Raw genomic sequence first — 19033 nt, 5'->3', positions numbered from 1 at the left:
CTCCTCTCCACTCTAGGGACAATCATTGGCAGATCCACGCCCACACCACCATCAGGCTCCCCCCCTGCCTCCCCCAATGGGTAATCATGGGGAGCTCCACCACCACCGGCGTGTGTGGCCGGTGTACCCCCCTCAGTGGCTGCTCCCCCTGGATCTGCACTTTCTCCCCTCAATGCAATTTCTCCCTCCTCCACCACACAACTGGAAACCCCCTCCCCACGGAGCACCCACGAGGGCCTGCCCTTGGCACAGCCCCCTGGCACTGCCAGTTTGGTACTGCCAAGTTGGCACTGATGACATTCTCTCTGATGGCAAATGCGGGCTGAAAATCGCTCCCACAAATTTAAGAAGTAACGCTGCCATAGCTAGAAATGTAGGGCGCAATTTAATGGAAAGCGTTCGACGGGCGTGATCTTTTTCTTTTATAAATTTACAGTCGCCAATTACTTTTTTTCCAATTCAGGGCCAATCCACCTACTCTGCACATCTTTTGGGTTCTGAGGGTGAGATCCACACAGACGCGAGGAGAATGTGCAAACTTCACACGGACACTGACCTGGGGCCGGGACCGAAACCTTGGGTGGGATTCTCTGACCCTCCGGCAGGCCGGAGATTCGCCGGGGAGCAGCGGGAATCCCGCCCCACTGCTTCGACGCCAGCTGTCGGATTCCCCGGTGCCGGTTTTTCAGCAAGGGCGGGAATTACGCTGCACCCCCCCCCCCCCGGCCATTCTCCGGCTTGCGATGGGCCGAGTGGCCACCCGTTTTCGGTGGGTCCCGCCGGCGTAAAATACACCAGGTCTGTACCGGTGGGACCTAGCTCTGCAGGTGGCCTGCGGGATCCTCGGGGGGGGAGGGGGGGGGGGGATCTGGCCCCGGGGGGGGGGGGCCTCCATGGTGGCCTGGCCCGCGATCAGGGCTCTCCGATCTGTGGGCGGGCCTGTGCCATGGGGGCACTCTTTCCCTCCGCACCGGCCGGTGTAATGGTCCGCCATGGCCGGCGGAGGCCCTTCGGCACGGTGCCAAACCCTTTCATGTTGACTGGCGTGGCGCCAACCCCGCCGGCGCCGGCCTAGCTGCTGAAGGTGCCGAGGATTCCGCAACTTCCGGGAGGCCCAACGCCGGAGTGGTTCACCCCACTCCTTGCCGCTGGTACGGCCCCCCCTGCCGGGTAGGGGAGAGTCCCGCCCCAGGTCGTCGGCGCTGTGAGGCCGCAATGCTAACTAATGCACCACCGTGCTGCCCTGATGGCGTGATCTGACCGAAAATAAAAGTCTGTTCTGGGCAGGATTCGAGCGGTTGTTCCCGGTGCCTGTAGAGGTGGGAACAGCCCCGCTATCTAATGGCATACCCCCACATGAGACTGGTAGATCCCGCCCCAAGTGTCATTTCAGTGGGCTTGGCTGGCATTGTCGGTGATATCCTCTGACTTCTGACTTATTCAGGAGGCAGTTCATTAATGAAAAAATTAGAGGTGATTGGCTCTGGAATATGGCCCTAAAGCACTTCTGTAGTGTTGTTCTGAAAGTAAGCTGATTGATGTCCAACAACCACAACTTTGTGCTGTGTATAACTCTTGCAGAAGAGAGTTTTCTCTATGATTCCCGTTGACTCCAGTTTGCTTGGGCTTCTTGATGCCGCACTCAGTCAAATGATGCTTTGATATCAAGGGCAGTCACTCTCAACTCCCCTCTGGAGTTCAGCTCCTTTTTCCATGTTTAAACCAAAGCTGTAATGAGGTCAGGAGCTGCTTGGAACCCAAAGTGAGCATCAGTGAACATATTATTTCAGAGCCATTTGACAGCAATGTTGATAAGCTCCTCCATTACTTTGCTGATGATCAAGAGTGAACTGATGAGGGAGTGACTAGCAGGGTTGGATTTTTCCTGCTCTTTGTGAAGAGAGCAAATCTGGGCAATTTTCCACCTTGGCGGGTAAATGCCAGTGATGCAACTTTGTTAAGATCTCAGCTATTTCAGGAAAATGTGCTATTTCTGGAATATTGTCAGGGGCCAAAGCCTTTGCAGTATCTAGCACCTTCAGCCATTTCTTAAAATGCAGCCTTGATGGGGAGTTCCTCACCTAGGCCTAAAAAACCCAGCAAAGTGCTATTGAACATAGTCTTTCTCAGTGATACAGGCACCAAGAATCACCCCACTAGACGCACTGTTCAGCGGTCTTTAATGCAGGTCCGTTGAATCGTGCCCTATTTTGTTGCTGCTGATAGAACATAGAACATACAGTGCCAAAGGAGGCCATTTGGCCCATCTAGTCAGCACCGACCCACTTAAGCCCTCACCTCCATTCTATCCCCATAACCCAATAACCCCTCCTAACCTTTTTTGGTCACTAAGAGCAATTTATCATGGCCAATCCACCTAACCTGCACGTCTTTGGACTGTGGGAGGAAACCGGAGCACCTGGAGGAAACCAACCAAGACACGGGGAGAACGTACAGACTCCGCACAGTCAGTGACCCAGCAGGGAATCGAACCGGGGACCCTGACGCTGTGAAGCCACAGTGCTAATCACTTGTGCTACCGTGCTGCCCAATTTTTAAATTTCCCCCCCTCCCCCCTCCTCGGCCCCACTCCGGGCCCACGGTATCTCCTGGATTCCCAACTCCATTTTCATTTGCACTATTTGTTCAAAATCTATCTCATTTAGCATGTTTGTAATGTCATACAATACAATGGAGAGTATCCTCAATGGGAATATGTGACTTTGTCTCCATTAGGACAGTGCAGTGACAACCTTTACCAAAACTGCCATAATCAGACGTATCTGTGACAGGCTGATTGATGAGGGCAAGTAGTTTTTCCCCCTTGATAGTTTTCTCATCTCCTATTGAAGGCCCAATCTATAAGCTATGCCCCTTTGAATTTTGACAGCTCAATCATTTATGATGCAACTGAATCATTCTTAGTGATAGACGTTGACGTCCCTGAACCAGACTACATTCTCTGCCCTGGCCACCTAATTGCTTCTTTCAATTGGAGGAATACTGATTCATCAGCTGAGGGGCAGTGCAGCAGGTGGTAATTAGCAGATATTCTTGCCCATGTTTGACCTGGTGCCAGGAAAACTCGCAGGGTCCACAGTCACTGATGAGAACTCACAGGGCAACTCCCTCCTCCAGACTGTATACCACTGTGCTGCCACCTCTGGTAGATCTATCTTGCAGTGGGACATGACATATCCAGGATTAGGTGATCGTGGTGTTTGGGTATGAATCAGTGAGTACAACAATGTCAAGTTGGTGCTCAACTAGTATGTGCGACAGCTCTGCCAATTTTCGCACAAAACACGAGGTGTTAATAAGCAGCACCTTGCAGGGTCAACAGTGCTACTTTTGCCATTGTTGGTTTCGATGCCGAGGTCAATATTGATTGGTCCATCCAGTTTTGTTTCTTTTTATAGGTTTTGTAGAGGCTTGATACAACTGAGTGGCTTGCTAGGCCATTTCACAGGGCATTTAAGAATCAGCGACATGGCTGTGTGGCTAGTCATGTGTAGGCCAGATCAAGTAAGGACAGCAGATTTCCTCCCATAAAGGATGTGAGAGAATCAGATGGGTTTGTACAAAAATCAATGATGGTTTCCAGATTTATTTGTTGAACTTAAATTCCATCAGTTGCCATGTTGGGATTTGAACCTATGTCTCCGGAGTATTAGACTGGGCCTGTGGATTACTAGTCCAGTGGCATTACGAGGCTACCGCAATGCCAATTCTCTGTCTATGGTTTCCCTCAAGCTTGGTGTTTGCATCATTAAATGGGCAGACTTCATCATATTTCCATGCCACTTTGACCTCCACTGCAGAGCTGCCTCCTTTGAGTAGCTGAGGTTCTGATACAATGTGCCACCCCTTCAATGCTGAAAAATAGCATTGCTCTTGGAAAATTGATGCTAATTGCCATTTAACAAACTGAATTGGCTTCCTGCCACTGCCAAGTGAGTTGCTGTCACCATTCAAAAGCTGCCTTTGGGAAAAGGGGAGGAGGCGTGAATATAATGGGGAACTGGCAGGACACATTTGATTTTTCTTGCACCTTTGCCAACCAGCCTCCAAGGACCTCGTAATATTCCCCCAGTTTCTCCCTATCTCCCTTATTAAACTGAAAATGTCAATTAAATCATCCTTTACCCTTCTGAATTCCAGGGTTAGCAACCTTGGTAGAATCTAGTGAACCTATGCTTTGACCCCCACCAAGGCCCAAAATGTGTTACGCCGAGAACTGCTCACAGTGCTTCAGGTCTTATCCAACCAGGGTTTTAGAATCATACAATGCAGAAGGAGGCCATTTGGCCTATCAAGTCTGCACTGACCCTCCGAAGGAGGACCTCACCTAGGTCCACTTCACTGCCCATCCCGGCCAATCCACATAACCTAACCTGCCCAACACTAATGGGCAATTTTAGCATGGCCAATCCACCTAATCTGTAGACTATGGGAGGAAACCAGAACACCCAGACGGAGCCCACGGTGACACAGGGCGAACGTACAAACTCCACACGAACAAGACTGAAATTGAACCCTGGTCCCTGATGTGTTGGGTAGGCTGGGTCTATGTGGACTGCGTGTGAAATTAAATGAAAATCACTTATTGTCACAAGTAGGCTTCAAATGAAGTTACTGTGAAAAGCCCCTAGTCGCTACATTCCGGTGCCTGTTCGGGGAGGCTGTTACGGGAATTGAACCATGCTGCTGGCCTGCCTTGGTCTGCTTTCAAAGCCAGCGATTTAGCCCTGTGCTAAAAAGCCCCTAAACACTGTGATGCAGTGTAGCAAGAGACAGACTTCCAACATTTGATGAGATGCAACACGATTTTATTTAACATCTAACTATTTTACATCTTCAACTGTGGGTTGACACTAGGCTGACTTTACTGGAGGCCTGAGGTTAGCCTGACCAGACTAACTGACTACCACATGGTGTTTGCACTGGCTAATGCTCACGAGCTCTGACTGTCTCAGAGGCTGGATCCTGAGAGCGCGGGAAAACTGGTGCCCTTTGGCTTTCTAGTGGTCGTGTCCTGTCTGGTGATTGGCTGCTTTGTTCTGTGTGCTCACTGGTCATCCTGTGTGTCAATCACTGCCTTTCTGCACTTCATCATATACATGGATGTATATTATGACAGTCCCTGGAGTTGTGACACAGCAGTGCTAACCACTGTGCCGCCCTCATTGCATCAGCTTTTTTGATTATTTCTTTACCTAATCATGAAATGTAATTGAAAATACTCTGCAGCTGTTTAAGATCTAAAACATTTACTGGCATTATCTGATTAAGAAAGCTGTAGGCTATTACTCTTGTTTGTCAGTTTTATACATTATTAATATTTCTTCATCATGAGATGGTTTATTTAATCTACAAAATTGTTTTCAGCTTGTCCAATTTCCCTCCTGGAACTTCTGATTTTTTTTTCAGTGTTATTCAATGTGCTATTTAAAGACCAGAATCAGTGGGTTGTGTCCCTGAATCAGTCGGTTTAAGAATTTTATGGTGCTTTATTAAAGCAGTGTAATGCTCAGCAATGTAATTTGGTAGAGGCACTCACTGGTTTGATAAGCATGAAACAGTGTGATCGTTTCATCTCACTGCCTCTGAATTTCACATTGTCACAGTAAATGTTCTGAATTAAATTTAGCAATCATTACTAAGCAGCATTATCACAAAGGGGATCTTCTATCCTTTTGCATGTTGTAAATGATTGCTTGAACATATCATGGAGTTTTGATCTAATCATAAATGAAGATCGATCTTCAGTTGCTGGTTGAAAATGTGAACAAGGACTTCCGGTGGCGGCCATGGAGGGGTAGGTCACACATTTGATAGCTCCCACCTGTAACGGACTGTTGGACCATTTTCCCCCTTTTCTTTTTCGGATTTTATGAGATAAAGCAGTGAAGAGTGAGACAGGAAGGAGAAATCCCCCTCCGGTGTATGGAGAATTAGACCAGAAGTGGCCGTGTGAGACGACAAAGTCCTATAAGGGAGACGCAAGCAGAGCTGGTAACACAGGACAGCATAGGGCCATGGGGGAGACGGCACAGTGGTCGACAGAGCAGCTGGTGAAGTTTTTCGAGGATTGCTTCACCAAGCTGAAGAAGGACATGCTGGACCCGATTAAGGATTCGGTTGATCAAGTGGTTCAGAATCAGGAAACCCACGGGAGAGCGATCCAGGAGGTCGAACAAACGTTGTCTGAGCACGGTGCTGGAAAGCATGGTGGGGATGGTGAACTGCCAGAAAAGAATGCAGGAGAAGCTGGAGGACCTGGAAAATAGGTCTAGGAGGCAGACTCTCAGAATTGTTGGCCTCCCTGAAGGCAGTGAGTGATGGGATGCGAGGGCCTATGTGACGGACATGTTGGAGAAGTTTATGGGGGCTGGGGTGTTCCCTCGGCTCCTAGAATTGGACAGAGTGCACAGAGCCCCCGCGAGGGAGCCCCGAGTGAACGAGCCGCCGAGGGCCATGGTGGTACGTTTTCACCGTTTCATGGACAAGGAACACGTTTTGCGGTGGGCCAAGAAAGAATGGAGCAGCAAATGGGGGATCTGTGAGTTATGCATTTATCAGGACCTGGGAGCAGATTTGGCCAAGAGGCGAGCTGGGTTCAATCGGGCAAAAACAACCCTTTTTAAGAAGGGGATGATGTTCGGGATCCAGTACCCAGCCCGTCTGTGGGTCACACATGAGGAACGGGGCTTCTACTTTGAAACGCTAGACGAAGTATGGACCTTTATTAAAGAAATGAAGCTGGAGGCGAATTAAAAGACACTTAAGCCTTGGAGAAGTACTATTCAGTGATTTGTGGTGTTGGAGTGTAAAAGTTTAAGTAGCTGTATGTGAAATAATGGGCGGTGTGGATGGTTCAAGGTTGATCTGTCTTGCAGGGACCATGTTAGAGGGGGGATGGGCTTTGAATTTAGTTCTGCTTTTTGGGTGACTACTTTTCTAAAGTGATTGTTTCTTCACTGTTTTTTTTTCTGTTGTTTGTTTACTGGGGAATGTGATGCTTTTAAAATGTTTATTCATGTTGGGGGAGAGAGGAGAGTACAATAGGGAGACAGACTGCTTGGTGCCGGGGCAGGAGCTATCGAGTCAGCATGGGTCAGCTGACCCTCGGAAGCGCAGTGGGGGGTGGATAGGTGTTAAGCTGGAGATTGACTTGGGGGATTGGGTTTGGTTTTTAGTGTTGTTGCTGGGGGGGGGGGGGGGGGGAGCGGGGAGCTTCTTTGCTGACAGGGGAGGAACTGTAACAGGGGACAAATGGGAGGTCGGGAATTGCGACAGCCCGAGTGGGGACTCGAGCGACCCTGAGGCTGGCCAAAAAAGGGTGATGGCTAGTCAGCAGGAAGGGGGCGAGGGAGGGGGGGGGGGGGGGGGGGGGGGGGGGGGGTTGGAAGCCCCCCGTCCAGGCTGATCACATGGAACGTGAGAGAACTGAATGGGCCGGTCAAGAGGGCTCGCGTGTTCACGCATTTGAGGGAACTGAAGGTGGGCATGGAAATGCTACAAGAGACGCACCTAAAGGTTACAGACCATACGGGATTGAGGAAGGGGTGGGTTAGCCAAGTGTTCCACTCAGGACTGGACTCAAAGACCAGGGGGGTAGCGATCCTGATCATCAAACGAGTGGCATTCGAGGCAGGGAGAATCATGTCAGACAAGGGGGGTAGGTACATAACGGTGAATGGGAAGCTGGAGGGGGTGCGAGTGGTACTTGTGAACGTATATGCTCCAAATTGGGACGGCGTGGAATTTATAAGGCAGGTGTTCGATAAGATCCCAGATGAGTCACATAACCTGATCATGGGAGGGGACTTCAACACAGTCATTGATCCGGTATTGGACCGGTCAAAATCCAGGACAGGGAGGAGGCCGGCTGCGGCAAAGGAATTGAAGGGGTTTGTGGAACAGATGGGGGGAGTAGACCCATGGAGGTTTGCACGGCCGAGGACAAAGGACTTTTCCTTTTTTTCACATGTCCACAAGGTATACTCTCGCATTGACTTTGTTTTAGCAGGGCGCTAACACTGAAGGTGGTGGATACTGAGTGCTCAGCAATCACAGTGTCGGATCATGCCCCGCATTGGGTGGATCTATGGGTTAGTGTGGAGAGAGGGCAACGCCCGCTGTGGAGTATGGATGTGGGGTTGCTAGCGGATGAGGCGATCTGTGCGCAGGTTAACAAGTCCATCCAGAACTACCTGGAAACAAATGATATGGGGGATGTCTGAGCAGCGACGGTCTGGGAAGCTTTGAAGGCAGTAGTCAGAGGGGAATTAATCTCGGTACGGGCCCACAGAGAAAAGGTGGAATGGGCTGAGAGGGCTGGATCAGTGGAGGAGATACTCCAGGTGAACAGGAGATACTCGGAGGCCCTGGACGTGGGGCTACTGAGGGAGCGGCGGAAGTTACAGGTGGAGTTTGGTCTGTTGACCACAGAGAAAGCAGTGGGACAGTTGAGGAAGGCAAGTGGGGGTGGGGGGCGGGGGGGGGGGGGGTGGGGGGGGGGGGATCTATGAGTACGGGGAAAAGGCAAGCAGAATGCTGGCGCACCAGCTCAGGAAAAGAGAGGCGGACAGGGAGATAGGTAAATTAAAGAGTAGAGACAGTAAAACTGTCCTGGACCCAGCGGGGGAGAACGAGGTGTTTAAGGACTTTTATAATAAATTATATGAGTCTGAACCCCCGGCTGGGATGGAGGGGATGAGGCAGTTTCTGGATCAGTTGAGGTTCCCGAGGGTGGAGGAGGACCTGGTGGAGGGGCTGGGAGCCCCAATTGAGACTGAGGAAATAATCAAGGGGATGGAGGGCATGCAGTTGGGCAAGGCCCCGGGGCCTGACGGCTACCCAGTGGAATTCTATAAGAAGTTTTCAGAGATATTGAGCCCACTGCTGGTGAGGACATTTTACGAAGCAAGAGCGAAGGGAGTCCTCCCTCAACAATGTCTCGTGTCTCGATTTCACTGATTCTGAAACGGCATAAGGAAATGCGGGTCACACAGGCCGATTTCTGTACTGAATGTGGATGCCAAACTGCTGGCTAAGATACTGACCACAAGGATAGAGGACTGTGTCCCGGGGGTGATAGGGGAAGACCAGACGGGATTTGTTAAGGACAGGCAACTCGAGGTCAATGCCCGAAGGCTTCTAAATGTTATTATGATGCCCTCAGAAGGAGAGGAGGTGGAGGTGGTGGCAGCGATGGATGCGGAGAAGGCTTTTGATCTGGTGGAGTGGAATTACCTGTGGGAGGTGCTGGGAAGGTTTGGCTTTGGTGAGGGCTTTATTGACTGGGTACAGTTGCTCTATCAGGCACCAGTAGCGAGTGTGTGTACGAACCGGCTGAGGTCGGAGTATTTTGAACTACACTGAAGGACGAGGCAAGGGTGCCCCCTCTCCCCGTTACTCTTTGCTCTGGCCATAGAGCCATTGGCCATGGCGTTAAGAGCCTCTAGGAACTAGAAATGGCTGGTTCGGAGGGCGGGGAGGGGGGGGGTGGGGGGGGGGGGAGCACCGGGTCTCGCTCTACGCTGATGACCTGCTCTTGTACATTTCGGATCTGTTGGAGGGGATGGGGAAAGTAATGCGAATCTTGGGGGAATTTGGCAATTTTTCAGGGTTTAAATTGAACAAGGGGAAAAGCAAGATGTTTGCGATACAGGCAAAAGGGCAAAAGAAGAGACTGTGAGAGCTGCCTCTGAGAATGGTCGGGAAGAGCTTTCGATATCTGGGAATCCAGGTGGCCCGGGAATGGGAGGTACTGCACAAGTTACACCTATCCCGGTTGGTAGAACAAATGGAAGGGGACTTTAAGAGATGGGACATGCTCCCGCTATCACTGGCGGGGAGGGAACAGACCGTAAAAATGACGGTCCTCCCCAGATTTCTGTCTGTCTTTTAGTGCCTCCCACCTTCATCCCTAAGGCATTTTTCAAGCGGGTGAATAAGATTATTTTGGGCTTTGTGAGGACGATTAAAATTCCGCGAGTGAAGAAAGTGTTGCTGGAGCGCAGTCAGGGGGGAGAGTGGGTTGGCACTGCCAAACGTTTGCAATTACTACTAGGCGGTAATATAGCCATGATTAGGAAGTGGGTAGCGGGGGAGGGGTCGGCATGGGAGCAGATGGAGGCGGCATCACGTAAAGACACCTAGCATTGGTAACGGCACCTCTGCCGTTCTCGCCAGCCCGATACTCCACAAGTCCGGTGGTGGTGGCGGCTCTGAGGATCTAGGGGCAATGGAGGAGATTATAAGAGAGTGGAGGGAGCAACGATTTGGACTCCGATTTATAACAACCACAGGTTTGCACTGGGTAGGCTAGATGGCGGGTTCCGGAGTTGGCAAAGAGAGGAATTAGAAGGATGGGGGATCTATTTATAGACTGGAGCTTTCCCAGCTTGAAAGCTTTGGAGGATAAATTTAAATTGCTAGCAGGGAATGGTTTTAGGTATTTGCAGGTGGGCGACTTCCTGAGAAAACAGGTGCCGACCTTTCCGCTGCTGCCACCATGGGGGATACAGAATAGAGTAGTTTCCAGTACCTGGGTGGGAGAGGGGAAGGTATTGGATATTTACCAGGAGCTTTCGGAGGCGGAGGAATGTCCGGTGGAGGAGCTGAAGGGCAAGTGGGAGGACGAGCTAGGAGGAGAGATCGAGGCGGGTCTAAGGGCAGATGCCCTAAGCAGGATTAATACCTTCTCATTGTGCACCAGGCTTAGCCTGATACAATTTAAGGTAGTCCACCGGGCACACATGACAGTGGCTGGGATGAGCAAGTTTTCCGGGGTTGAGGATAGGTGTGCAAGGAATCCACATGTTTTGGGCATTCCCGAAGCTTCGACGGTTTTGGCAGGGTTTTGCTAAGACAATGTCCACGGTGCTAAAAAAACAGGTGGTGCCGAATCCAGAGGTAGCGATCTTTGGAGTGTCAGAAGATCTGGGAGTTCAGGTGGCGAAAGAGGCCGACGTCCTGGCCTTTGCCTCCCTGGTAGCCTGGAGACAGATCTTATTAATGTGGAGGGACTCGAAGCCCCCGAGACTAGAGACCTGGATTAGTGACATGGCTGGGTTTTTCAGTCTTGAGAAAATAAAGTTTGCCTTAAGAGGGCCAATGTTCGGGATCTCCCAGAGGTGGGCAGCCGTTCGTCAACTTTCTCGGGGAAAATTAAAAATGTCAGCAGATGCAGTATTCCGGTGGGGGGAGGCGGGGGGGGGGGGGGGGGGGGGGGATTGTTGTTGTATGGTTGAGGTGTGTGAAGATTGGGCTGGAGGGGAGATTTTATTTTAACATGTTGATGCCATTGTTTTTGTAACTGTTCTAAAAATTGTCAAATACCTTAATAAAATATTATTTTTTTAAAAATGTGAACAAAATTAATTCTGGATGTTAACGGGTGAATGCTTTGTTGATCACCTTGGCCAGGATTTGCTGCTCCCATTCGCGTTGGACGAGTTTGGCAATGTGAGCAGAAAATATCATGATAACTAAAAAGTTGCTTTGTAAGTAACAGGTTGTGTTTCCCGATGTTCAACATATCTGGTTCATCCTCTCCAAACTACAAAACCTGGGAACATGGTGTCCTGGCAAGCAGGCTGTTTTCACTGAGTTTGCTGCCTAAAGGCACATCCCCTCATGGGTCCATGGGCCATAAATAATAGACTAAACTAAATGGGAACAAAGGAAATAACAGGAAGGACACTTACATAATCCTCTTTCACGCTCAAGCTGCAACCAAATTCTCTCTGGTTCGGTTTCCAGGAAACTGTGTTCCCAGGTTATGGGCGGAATTCTTCGCTCCCGCGATAAATCGGAAAGGCCGTCGTGAACTCGGCCGAGTTTCACGACGGCCTCGGAGGCCGCTCCTCTCACCTAATTCACCCCCACCCGGGGGGCTAGGAGCGGCGCTCCGTAACTCTCGGCCGCCAGGCCTTGACGCTTGCTTCAAGGCGGTGCGCCGAGAATGACGCAACGGCGGCGCCTATGTGACGTCAGCTGCGCATGCGCAGGTTGGCCGGCTCCAACCCGCGCATGCGCGACTGACGTCACGACGGCTGATGGCTCCAACCCGCGCATGCGCGGTTGCCGTCTTCCCCTCCGCTGCCCCGCATGATGTGGCTGCTTGATCTTGAGGGGCGGCGGAGGGGAAAGAGTGCGTCGCTTTGAGACGCCGGCCTGACGATCGGTGGGCACCGATCGCGGGCCAGTCCCCTCCCGAGCACGGCCCACAAGCTTCAAACGGCACTTTGGCACTCATGTTCATGACGGCAGTGATCAGGTGTGGTTGCCGCCGTTGTGAACCGGTCGGGAACGGCAGGCCGCTCGGCCCATCCGGACCGGAGAATCGCCGGTCACCGTAAAAGTGGGGGGGTGGGAGAATCACGGGGGGTGCCAGGGGGGCGTGTCGTGAGTCGCCCGGCCCTCCCGCAATTCTTCCACCCGGCGTGGGGAGTGGAGAATTACGCCCTATGTATTTTTGAAAGGAAAAACCAGACTCCTCGACACCAAGTGGATCTTAAAGAACCAACTTTGGAGGGACTCGGTTTGAGTCGTTAACTGGCAACAGATGGATTGGCCAGTCAGTGATTGGTTCCTGCACGATACCTTCTGAGAGAACTGGGCGGAAGTGTTCGGACCTTGGAAGTGAAGGGAACTCTCCCTTTCTTCTGCTTACTGAAGTGGAAAAACAGCTCTGTTGTTCTGAAAGCAGTGAGTTCCTGGCACATCCTTTGCTGTAAAACTGAAATGATGCTGAGTCTGCAGAGAAAGCAGACAACCATTCCAGAGAAATCCATTTCAAGTCTAGAAGGAAGAAGAATCAATAGGTAAACTTGAACTTCATTCACCCCACCACCCCTGCCGGAGAGAACAGAGAATTTGGCACTCAACCAAAACTCCAAACATTGCAGCTGAGCTGGAAAATCTGAGTTGTTGGCAAGGTTGGAGAATTGTGGCCATTGACTATAAGTTATCCCAGTGTATCAGGGATCCTTATCCTTTTCTTAAAATTGATATTTTTTTCCCATTTCCACCACCCTTTCCCCTCAGTGTTGTTTATCTGTTGTAACAACACTCTGGGTGAGTGCACAGTCAATTCCAGCCCCACAGACCCTGAAGTCTCAATACAAGTGAATTAACCAATTGTTTGTATAAAATCTCTGAGATCTTTGGCCCTTGACAGCTCCAATGACTTACAGGCACCAGAATTGTAAGTGAAACACAACAACTGTTTATTTGCAACAAAAATAGAGATAAGACATATAATATTTATAATAGAATAACGGCCAGTTAATCTACTACTCCCCCCTTTTACCTTCCCACCCACTACCCAAACACACACAAGACAGACAGACACGGAAGCGGTGGTGGGGGGGGGGGGGAATGATAGGAATTAAAGCATGAATTAGAAGATGAGTATCCTTGCTTCAGTTGTTGAAACAATTGCAGCAGAAGGCTGTCCTTCCAGGATCCAAAGTGATTCAAACCAGCGGTTTGATTGCTAACGAGGATCTTCCGGCAGTAACATTTAGTTAGAACTCCCAGGTCATATGATTCCCTCTGGGGAGTCATTTTAAATGTTATTAGCCTGGGCCTTTGCTCCAAAAGAATAGCCTCAGTCCTGCGTAATTCTTATTTGTGTCCAACTTCACCAGAATAGTCTAACAGCCTTTCTGAGATAAGAGCAGAGTTCCCCACATGAGATTTCAAAAAGGGGTTTTAAACAACTGACCCTGCCTGCAGCTGGTACTGAACTGGATTTTCTTTTCAGCTGAAACTGGCTATGTGGAGAGAAAGCTATTTACTCTGGAGCTTCAGAAATAATCCATCATGTGAGATAGAGAAATCAGTGCTCAAACCCTCCAGCTTCTGTCCAAAGCAAAACTAAAAGCAAGACACAGTCCCATAGAGGATGGAACATTCCAGAATTGTAAGCACCAATCAGCATTGCATATATCAGCTTGTCTTGGATTGCTCCAAGGGTTCTTTATGATCTGGACACAATGTAATTAAGAGAACAATGACAGAGGTTTGTCTGCTCCATTTTATTAGCAAAAAATGATACAAATAAGAATACAATAAAATAATATAAAACAAGAATATAACACAATAATCTCATGCCCATCTGCTCATCCGGGAACCCGGGGGTCGACGGTAGTTTTGAGATTTGTTTCTGGCACCAGACGCGACCCTGGTCCAAGGTGAAGTCCAACGAACGAGCAAAAGGGACTGATATTTATACAGTGGAGTAAATAAGTCCAATAGATAAGCAGTTGGGAAAGTCAGCACGATACATGAGAACGCCTGCATCTGGACATCTGGTGCCTCAGGTTCCAGTAAACATCCTGGCCCTGGAATGCTGCCAATATTCCTCACAGTGAGCAGAATTAACTTATCTCTTGCACAGCTAAGGTCCAGCAATTGTAAAACAGCTCATTGGTAGCCAGCCAAGTCCACCAAGAGGTGTCATCACTGGCAAACAGCACATCCTGATGGAGTGCCCTGCTTTTTTTTTAAATTTAAGGTGAAGTCCATCTTAAAGGTAAAGGTCCCATTCATTGTCCAGGTACAAAAATTGAAATTGCAGAATAACAGAAATTAAAAGGAAAAAATAAGGGACAGACAGAGATTAACAGGAGGATCCTTGCAGTGCATAGAGAGTGGGACAAGTTATGAAGGGTAGGGTTGGGAAAGGGGTAGTAGATAGTCAGGTACATGTTCTGTCCATTTAATTATAATACTGTGCATAAAGAAATGTTGCTTGTGTTAAAGTTACAAACCTGGTGACTGTAGTTTATTGGGCTCAACCAAGAACGTCGGACATTTCAAATAAAATCTAATTTCACCTGTGTTGTGACTCCAGGGGCGGGATTCTCCGATCCAGCGGCTAAGTGTTGATGCATTCGTAAAACCAGGAGAGTTTTACGACGGCGTGAACGGGCCGCTGTCAGTAGCGATTTTGGCCCGCAAGAGGGGCCAGCATGGGCACGACGAGAAGCGGGGTGGGAGCGGCGCCAGACCGGCGCTAGATCGGCAGCAAGATACCTGAATGGCGCTGGACCGCGTCGCTAAAGGTGCGCGAGCGGCGCAGTCCCGAGACCTGCAAAGTGGTCGTGCCGCCCCGAGGTTCAGGGACCACGACCTCGATACGCTGCTGGACGCCGTGGAGGAGAGGAGGGCAGTCCTGTGTCCCAGACGTGGACACCACCACCTGCTCAGCACCGTCTGGCATTTGTGGGGGGAGGTGGGCAATGCCGTCAGCGTCGTGGGGCACGCCCCATGTACCGGAGACCAGTGCCGGAAGAAGATGCACGCCCTTACAAGGGCAGGCAGGGTGAGTACACAGTGGCGTGCCCCTGGCACCACCCCCCGCATATCACCCACAAATGTGAAAGGCACCCCCCCACCCCCCAAGGGGACGGCGCAACCCCCTACCTGACCCACATGGGCAGCACCCACCCAAGGACATCTCAGCCTTCACCCCATTTGGTTCCTGAGTAATTTTTTCTAGTGATCGTTATTGTATTTATTTCCTCCCCCCTTTTTTGCCCTTTGATTATTTAGTATTTTTGAAATTGTATTAGTGTCTTCTATGGTGAAGGCTGACACACAGTATTGACTCCTCTGCCATTTCCTGGTTCCCCATTATTATTTCCGCAGTCTCATTCTGTAAGAGGCCTATGTTTACATTGTGCTCTCTTCCTTTTTATATATTTAAATACGTTCTTACTGTCCATTTATATATTACTTGCAACTTGACCCTCATAGTTTATCTTCATTTTCTTTATTATTATTGGTCACCTTTTGTTGATTTTTAAACCTTTCCCAATCCTCTGTCTTCTGACTAATCTGGGTTACGGGGATGGGGGTGGAGGTGTGCGCTTCGGAAGGGTGCTCCAAGGGCCGTGCAGACTCGATGGGCTGAATGGCCTCCTTCTGCACTGTAAATTCTATGATTCCATGCCAGGCGCTTTGGACGGGTGCCCCGTGCTGCCATGCCACCATATACCCAACATCTGCGCTGCCTGCATCGGACCGCCCAACACTGATGTTTGTTTCCCCCCTCCCCTCACCCCAGGAGAAGACTGCCCACAAAAACAGGGAGCGGGAGAGAACCGGAGGGGGACCTGCTGCACCTGCTCACCGTCCATGAGCAGAGGGTATTGGATCTCGTAGGCAGAGCCGAGGACCGGGATGTTGCTGGCTGTCAGGTTGGAGGCGAACCAGCAAGTGAGACTCCCCCACCTGATTCCCCCTCCTCCCATCATGTCCACTGCACCCCCCCTGATCCCATGCCCACTGCACCCCCTCACCCCCTCACCCATACCCACTGCACTCCCCTCACCTTAGGCCGCCTGTCTAATGATACGTGCTGTCTTGTGTCTTACAGGACCAGCCGCCGGTGGTCCCAGCCCGTCTGGTGTTGCAGGCCCACGGCCAGTGCCAGGCCCAGTGGCCCCCAGGGACGCAGGCCACGGTGGGGAGGTCAGACCCCATGGAAGCCCGTCCACTGACACAGGAGACGGAGACACAGAGGACGGACACCCAGGACACCGAAAGCCAGGCCACGGACACCCAGGACCCAGATGCACACGACACCGAGGACACTGACACACAGATTCCTGAAACCCAGGAAACGGACACACCAATGCAAGCTGCCTCTGTGCTATGTCCGTGCCTGCAGGGTCGGGTATGGGAATGAGTGCCACTGTGGTCGAGGGATTAACAAACTTGACCCGGACACTGACACACAGAGGACCGACACAGAAAGGACGGCAACCGAGAACACTTTCAGACAAGACAGTGAATCATAGACGGGGGCGAATCAGGGCCCACCGTGCCAGGGGTCGATGCAGGACACCCCGGACTATAGCTCAGATGATGACCTTGACTTCTCGGCACTGCTATCTCGTACACCCTCCACCATCGCAGAGACTATCACCTCAGTTGGGCACTTCAGTTATGAGGCTTCTGGGACACTGACTGGTGCGCACCACACAGCTGAACTGGTGCAGCAGGTGGAGGTAGGAGCAGCCGAGGGGCCTGACAGTCGGAGGGCAGCCCAGCCCCAGGACCCAGCTGCTGTCCAGACGGGTCCCGGGCTCATGGACTGACCAGACCACACATATACCCGATGCAGTTAGACACCCACGGACTAGACAATGGGATGACGGCCAGCTTCCAGCAGCTTCAGTCGCAGGTGAAGGAGTCCATCCGCGTCCAGGAGCAGGGAGTGGTGCCGGTCATGGTTGCCACCTAGGCCACACCGCAGAGGTGGCTTTCGTGGTGAAGGCCATGGGTCAGGTTATGCAAGACGTGGAGCTTCATGTGCATACATCATCTGTGACCCAGGACAGGGCTGCCCTCTCACAGGCAGCCATGTACCAGAGCCGGTGCACCGCTGCCTCGGAGATGCCAGACTAGGCCTCACTCGGCAACTGGAACGACCCCGTCGCGTAGAAATTCAGGGCCACCGTAACCTTGACGGCCTCCAGAATAGCATGTCCTCCCTCCGTTCCACACGGTGCCAGGTGTGCCATCAGGTGGCAGATATGGGCGACGGTCTCCCGGCTCATCCGGAGTCTCATCCTGCATGCCCTGTCCGGCAGGTCTTCGAAGGACATGCGGCACCGGTAGACACAAGTCCTCATCAGCCGCCTCCGGCGCCGTGGCACCTCCTCCTCCACCTCTTCCACCTCCTCCTCCTCCTCCTCCTCCTCCCCATCCACATCGGTATCCCCATCCTGTGCCTCGCCCCCGTTATTGTCCTCCTCCTCCTGCGCCTTTTGGTCAGGTGGCCTTGCAGCCTGAGCAGGTGCCACCTGACTCTCTGCAGCCCATCCCTTTGCTGCCACAGGGCTGCATGCAGGGCAGCGGCCCCGCCATGGCAGCCAACATCACTGGCTGGTGCCCAAACATTATGGTTTGCAGGGGGAGGAGGTAGCCAACAGGTTTAACCATGGCGCCTCTTCCACAACCATATGCCATAGGCTGCATGGCCGCCCTGGTTGGCCGGTTGTGCCACGCTTGCGCTGCACACACACATGCACACCCACCCCTGGCCGCGCCCTCTGTGCCCGACTCCTGTTGCACATCCCTCATGGTGGCGCCACCGATGCATGGCACTGCCCTCACTGGGGGCTGCTATGGGTGCGGCCCTGGGCCTACCCGCCGGTGAGTGCCGCCGGCTGGGTGGGATCATCCGAGGGGGTCCGGCAGCCATACGCACAGCCGGGGGCTTGTGCTCAGCCAGTGCCCAGGGTCGGTGCCCATCAGCCTGGTAGCTGTAATAGCAGCCATGGCATTAGACACCCCCCTGCCATGGTGGCCCGTTCCTGGCCAACGGGGCTGACCTCCCCACACCTCCCTCCCGAACCTGGAGACCCTCCCCCTGTCACCCCCTCACCCCACCAACCATGCCCATGCCCATTCTGCCACCCGGAGGTCCCCCCACGCCGACCCCCTCACCTCCTGCTTCCGGATCGTGAGCCAACACGACTGGCTCGCTATTTTTAAAAGCAGATTAGAACGGCGCCGGTGTGACCTGGGCTCCTGCCATTGGGAATTTGGCCCGCAGAATCACCGGGACCCCGAAGAATCGCTAAAGGGAGCCGCTCTGGCTATTCTCCGGGCCGCTCGGCGCCGATCACAGCCACGTCGTTTTGGCCTTTTGGGAGAATCGTGAAACGGCGTTGTACAAAAACACGGCGGGAAAGGGGATTCTCCCAACCGGTGCGGACTCAGAGATTCCCGCCCCAGGACAAGTTGGCCTGGAATTGACGATGCAGCAGCTCAGGGTGTAGTCGCAATACCTTCCCTATAAGGTGCATGTAAAAGGTCCTATGACACGATTTCAAATAAAACAGAGCAGGGAAATTCTTCCTGCTGTCGTAACTCATATTTATTCTTTAACCAAAAAATTACTAAATTGACCTTTGTCTTTGTTGATTGTGGGACTTTGCTGTGCACATGTTGACTGATTTGTTTCTTATATTATAACAGTGACTATACTTTAAAATTCCTT

The 19033-nt window shown here is 51.6% G+C and overlaps 1 protein-coding gene across 1 annotated transcript in view; it reads left to right on the top strand.

The window, feature by feature from the left end:
* The window catches only part of LOC119970181 (trans-2,3-enoyl-CoA reductase-like), a 225374-nt gene that overhangs the window by 14870 nt on the left and 191471 nt on the right, over positions 1–19033 (top strand). The gene's annotated exons all lie outside the window — the stretch shown is intronic.

This window comes from Scyliorhinus canicula, chromosome 8 (assembly GCF_902713615.1).
Source record: "Scyliorhinus canicula chromosome 8, sScyCan1.1, whole genome shotgun sequence".
NCBI lineage: Eukaryota > Metazoa > Chordata > Chondrichthyes > Carcharhiniformes > Scyliorhinidae > Scyliorhinus > Scyliorhinus canicula.
Note: the sequence above shows the minus strand (reverse complement) of the source record. Positions and strands in the feature narration are given on the sequence as shown.